Source organism: Macrobrachium rosenbergii, chromosome 43, assembly GCF_040412425.1.
Source record: "Macrobrachium rosenbergii isolate ZJJX-2024 chromosome 43, ASM4041242v1, whole genome shotgun sequence".
Classification (NCBI taxonomy): Eukaryota; Metazoa; Arthropoda; class Malacostraca; order Decapoda; family Palaemonidae; genus Macrobrachium; species Macrobrachium rosenbergii.
Window position 1 is genome coordinate 14,270,769 of NC_089783.1, and position 6,013 is coordinate 14,276,781.

At 39.4% G+C, this 6,013-nt stretch overlaps 1 protein-coding gene and 1 long non-coding RNA gene across 2 annotated transcripts in view; one reads left to right on the plus strand and one right to left on the minus strand.

Annotated features, from left to right (window-relative positions):
- Positions 1–6,013, minus strand: part of LOC136828583 (cotranscriptional regulator ARB2A) — a 323,128-nt gene that overhangs the window by 187,723 nt on the left and 129,392 nt on the right. The window lies entirely within an intron of this gene.
- LOC136828580 (uncharacterized) overlaps positions 3,051–6,013 on the plus strand; it is a 53,274-nt gene continuing 50,311 nt past the window's right edge. The window contains exon 1 of the long non-coding RNA XR_010850117.1: positions 3,051–3,573. This is a non-coding gene — a long non-coding RNA (uncharacterized lncRNA). The remainder of the gene's footprint in view (positions 3,574–6,013) is intronic.

Here is a 6,013-nt window from a genome sequence, read left to right on the forward strand (position 1 = left end):
CGTAGAAAGTGAAGGAATGATGATGATGATGGTGATGATGGCAGTGGTATGATCCCTTCGATTCGAAGATCTGATTTAGTACCTTGTTGCAGACAACTCCAAGTCACTGTATAAAACTATAAATAATAACTTATTCTTTGAAGGAAAGGAAATTGCTTTAATGAGTTACCTTGTAGTCAGTCAGTTGAAATAGTTTTCCAATATGAAAATTTATACAAAAAGTATCTATTTAATTACTGCTGTATTATTTCAAATGTTTGTTGCAAAAGAAACTCATTCATTACTGTATTGTAGAATGTTGATAGTCAAAACCACTTACAAAACTGCAACAGGAATAAATTATAGAAGAAGAAGGTCGTTGTACTTTACGCAATATGTGAGAAAAACTGTACCTCTTTCACTGAGTTAAGATTCTTAACCCTACAGGGATGGCTCAAAGGTTTTATTTTTTTTATTATATTAGATCTTATTGAATAAATTGTAACTCCCTAAAAATTTTACAAGTGGATAAACTGAAAATGTTGAAGATTCTGACAAAATTTCTCTCAAGGATATGTTCTGATACTGTATTGTGTATCACTAAAGATATGTTTGATTGTGGGTGATATTTTGTATTCTGTGCATTCAGGAGTTGGGTTATTCAGTAAATACTCATGGGTCAGATGACTTTGACCTATATGAAGGTGGAATAGTATTACCTCAGTGTTGAACTTTTATTACTGTGTTGTGAAAAACACCACAAACCAACAGTTGGTTTAATATTTTAAGTTATTGTCAGATTCATTATTCCACAATTCCTACCACTTACTAAAGAAGATAGGTTTTAGAGAAGGATCAGGTTTTAGAGAAGATCCTTCTCATGATTCTTAATACAGTGGGAGAAAATGAATATTTTAATGAAAAGTAGGCAGGAGCACCACCAGTTATTTGTCAATGTGTTAATAAGCATCAGGATCACATACTGTGTATATTATGATAGTCACTCTTCATTACTGAATTTGGCTAACATTTGTCCTCGCTCATCAATGTCTGGACAAGAGATATATTGCCTTAGGCATGTTTTCTTGATACTTTTAACTAACCTTGGAAAATACAGGCCCATCTTAGAGACCCCTTGTATCTGTTAAGCACTGAAATGGTGCTGCTAATAGAGTGATTGGCAAGGCCAATGACTCGGTGGTTTCATCAAAGCACTTGATAATACATGGGTTCATATTACAGTAACAGTCAAGGCAAAGGCTGTTTTTCTTTCCTTGATCTTAAACATACTTTGTAAGGTCAACAAGGTAGTCATTCAGTCACAGATTTCCAAGATTACCTCTGAACCAACGAGACTGTGAAGGATACTATCTAGGATAGAGATTTTTGAGCTAAGAATGCAGTCCTACAATTTTCAATTAAATTTTTCTCTAGGCACTTTTGTAACTAAACATCCATCATGGTGCAGTGCAAGCTGCTGATACATCCAAATTACAGTATATTATTTTAATGAGCCCTATTTACACAGTAAAAGAGTCACATCTCTACAGGCAAGGTCTGACTTCTTAAAACTAACTGTTTCTTCAGGAAAGCTACAGGAAATTAATTAGATTATCTCATCATACAAATACTGTAATTCATTTTACATATTAGTGACAGAAAAGAGCCAAAACAAGAGAAATGAGATGCCAAGTTAACATGCAACACAAAACTTCAAGTCACGGGGACAGTTACAAAAGGGAACATTGGATCCTTAATAAATCTTTCTTCATCCAGTCTGTGTTCGAGTATTCAGTTATTAGTTTTATTCAGACTCCACCAGCTAAGTTAAAAAAGATTCAAAATAAAGTAATGGAAATTACTCATAGTTGCCTAGCTTCTACTAAAATTAATGTGATAGCAGAGTGAACTTTCCAACTCTAGCTTATCACCAGGAACTTTTGCAATGGTTCAGACTGAAAGGATGATGAGAAGCAACTGGAAAGAAAATACTCTGCTGTAAGTATCCTAATTTTCCAATCTGATGTGAGCTTAAAAACAAAGCTTTGGTGCCCGAAGTAACACTGAACCAATATCCATGCTGATAAACATTGGAGATAGGAGGGATGAGCTGTTTAAGAACACTTTTGACATGGTTATGACAAAGAACTTCAAAAAACAAAACTACATAGATGGAAGATTTCAAGAGCGAGTGTGCCGCAGCACATCAAAGAGATAAGTACAAAATTAACAGTTTTTGCATAAGACAGGGTCTTATGTCACTGGCACGACGACTAAAACTATAATAATATTAATGGTTCTGATAAAAACGGTCAAGGGAAAAGACTGGGTTATGGCCTAAGACAGAATATTGGCTCTCTTGTCCCACATTTCCAGAAATCCAGCGTGTATTGATGCACTCAGTGAAACCCAGCCTACTCGGTGATATATATTTTCTTGGTTAAAGCTAATCTTTCTTTGGGTACAATCCAACTGTCGCCCTGTGTGTTTGGATGTGGATATTTAGATTAGGGAAGCTATCGCAAGCGGATAAAGTAGATGCCAGTGGTGAGTGAGTGGATTAGCAGTAGGCCTATTAATGACATCGGTGTCATCATTAATAATGGAAGTATTATCTCTGCTAAAAAAGCTGCGAGGAGTGTATTCTTTCACCCATGACCATGTTTTGCAAGATATCTTAAGAACGAGAGAGAAGTGGATGAAAGTGGGTGAAAACAGGCACTGGTGGCCATCAATGAATGTTTGACAATTTTCTTGCCATTGAAACAGTTTCTGTCTTTTAAAAACGCCCTCTCAACCGATATTCGTACTAATTTATGTAAATGAGTTAATGGTTGCAATATCATGAAAAAGGAAAGTGCACTGGCATGCCGATTTCACTAGAAGGCAGTAAAGGAAAAATGTTATGAAAAAAAACTAAGGCTAATTTCTTCGTTTAAAACAAGAAAGTAATTAAAACAATAGAAATTAATTTTATATGGTATATTGTCAATCTGATTTATTCTTTAACAATTTATTAATTTAATTTTCTATAATAACGATGAAATGGAGATAAAAGTGACGCACTGATCGAACAAAGGGTCAATTTCTTCGGTGGTTAAACTAAGAAAGTAATTATGTTCTGAGAAGTTCAGAAAAGCAACAGAAAACATTATTTTTTACGGTATATTATCGACCTTGTTTATTCTTGAACAATTTCTTAATTTGGTTTTCTCTTTAATAATGCTGCAATAATAAGGTAATGGAAATAAATACATGTGCATTTTTCAAAAGCGACGCACTGAGAGTACAAACGGACCTCGGGAAAAACTGTTACACATATGAATAGCGTTATATGAAACCGAATTGCTCTAGTCTAAGTGTACTTCGACCGCAATTTCCTCATGAAAGATGCTATAATCAAAAGAAAAACTGAAGATGTGATACACTGTACTCATTGTCTATCAGTGTTTGAGAGAGCATCGTCTGTACACAAGAAGAAGAAGAGCTATCAGCTGATTATTTGTGTACACCGACCTTCGGTGGAAAGGTTACCTGTCGTATAAAGTCTACCTGTATGCCAGAATAACGCTTCTGTCTTTTTAGGGACAACTGGTAGGCTATATGTTGATCGCTTTATATTTCTTTTAATAAGAAAATTGCCCTCCTTGGTAACTTGTAGCCTTAGGCTCTACCGTAGCTTTTATTAAAAGCACGGCGTATAGGCCTAGACTATTGTAGCGTAGCCTAGCTTTTATTCAGTAGCCTATAATTTATGGAAAGGTATAGCCTTTAGGCCTTGGGCTTAATGTCCTGACGATTTCCAGGACCAGAAAGCAATGTTTATGTTTTTTATTAGTGGGTGAATTGCATTATGTATCCTATATAGCATATGGCAATGTTTAGTCTTTACCCTTTGGTTGTCTATCGTGTCCCCCGACCCCCTGGAAGATATGATCAGATAATGCTTTTGGTTGGACTGTTTATTAAAAATTGTGGGTAGCTTGTAGAATGATGCAAAATAAAAGTGGTTGAGCATGATTAAAACCTCCAAAATAACATTACGCGATCAGTTTTTCAGACGGAAAGTCTTTTTCTTTTCTTTATTAATTTGGAATTTTCCGAAGATTGCCACTGAGTGAAAGGTAGCTGTGGATTGCTTTGTTCCTTGTGCATTTTACACACTGTTCCCAGTTGTCTTTATACACTGAAGGTTTCAGTGATCGAGAACTGGCTGATCTTTTTTGAGGCTTTAAGAAGAAATTTTTTGAGAATATAATGGCAGTTTTTGTTGAAACACCATTACTTTTTATGAATGAAAAACTAATGGGATTTAATATTGTAAATAATGATGATGTTATTAAGATTAAGCTGGACACGGCCGTTAAACTCTTGAGCAAGGTGGTTAGGCAGTAATTGCCATCAGGTAGGCGGGAATACCTGAATGCCCGGATGTAAACATTCCAGTTTGCTTTTGGCCGTCATGCATTGTAGACGTGTTTTCGGATCTCTTTGCCTGACTATCATTAAGCTCTTTATTATCCCGGTGGGATCTTTCTGTATTTTTGTGTATATATTACGTGTGTTTGATATCTATTAATTCAAACCCACAATTTGTGATACCCTGGCATAAGCCGTCGTTCCCCAGCATCTGGGTCTTGGGTTTGATGGCCAAGGGCGTATTTAGAGGGACATAACCGAGTGGTAATGTTTCTCTTCCAAATAGCCCTTTACTTAGATACTGAAGGCATTCCCCTGTACGGTCGGAGATTTTAGATTGCGACGTAATATCTTTACTCCCCTACATTGATTGGGACATAAGAGTTCACTCCCCTTCTTGGGCTCCCGCCCTCCTTGTACAAGGGCATGAAAACTTCCTTTCTACTTGTGCTGAGTGTTGTTTTCGCCGCCTACACTTACAGAGTTGCGGGGTGGAGGCTGCAGGCATCGTCAGTAAGTTTCGCTTCCATGGCGCCCTTGGTGGCCTCCCCTCCTTCCTTCTCTCTCCCTGTAGGTTCTTATACTCGTATATCTCTCCTTCAGTAGAGATCTCTCTCCTTCGCCCTCTTTGCTTGCTCGTCGAGCGAAGACCGCAAGGGGCGGGGGCCCACGGGCAGTCAGGCGACCTTTTCTAAGGGGCCTCCTCTCGCTGCGTAGGGCAGTTCCCCTCAGAGCGAGAGGAGTCTCCCTCTACTAATCATCTTTGCTTGCTCGTTCAGGTTGATGGTGAGCATCACAGGCACAGCATTAGTTGACTGGATATCTCAGGGGATATCTTGCTTCGGGATCGACCACAGTACCTGGTTGGAATGGCATAGTTCCACGTCGGGATCCTTCCGACTGTGTTCCCACTAATGTGGATCAGTCGCTGTCATTGCTGGCCTTCATGTATGCTGTGACACTATCTCTGGTGTATCTGTGGTCCATCTGCTCCTGCAGTTTCCTGTGTTATGCTCCTGTTGACTCAACGACTGTCTCTGGCTGGCTCTTCCTGGTCTCCTGCCACAACCGTCTTGATTATTCCTGTAGCTGCTGGTGTCTTTCATGTGATGTTCCTGGCTGTTGCTGTAGCTCCTGCCTTCTGAACCTCTTCTGTAGCTCCTGCTTTGGCTGTCCTGATTGTGCCTACTGCTTCTCCTGGTGGTTGTGTCCTGGGCCACTTCCGTTGTGATCCTGCCTAGCTGCCCTGAAGGTTACGATGTTTCCTGTCCACCATCCTGTAGAAGATGTGGGAGTGAAGGTGAAGGAAGTTGCTCTGTGGAAGTAGCCACCGTCTTCTTCAACTTATCTTCGATTTTTTCTTCTGCTGCCTCTTCCCTTCCTTTCCCGAGGTTTGAGGGGGTCCTGGGAACCGGATAGACTTCTGTCAGGCGAAGGAGAGGAAGGCTGCTTCTTTCCCTTGATACCCTTGGACGTCTAGGGACTGCCTCTTTCCGAGGAGGCAGTGGGCCTCTCATTGGCTCTTCCTGACCTTTGGGTTTGGGGAACCGATTCGCATACCCCTGGGTTTGTTCCGACGTGATATACAAACCGTCGGTCCTTTACATTAGGAATT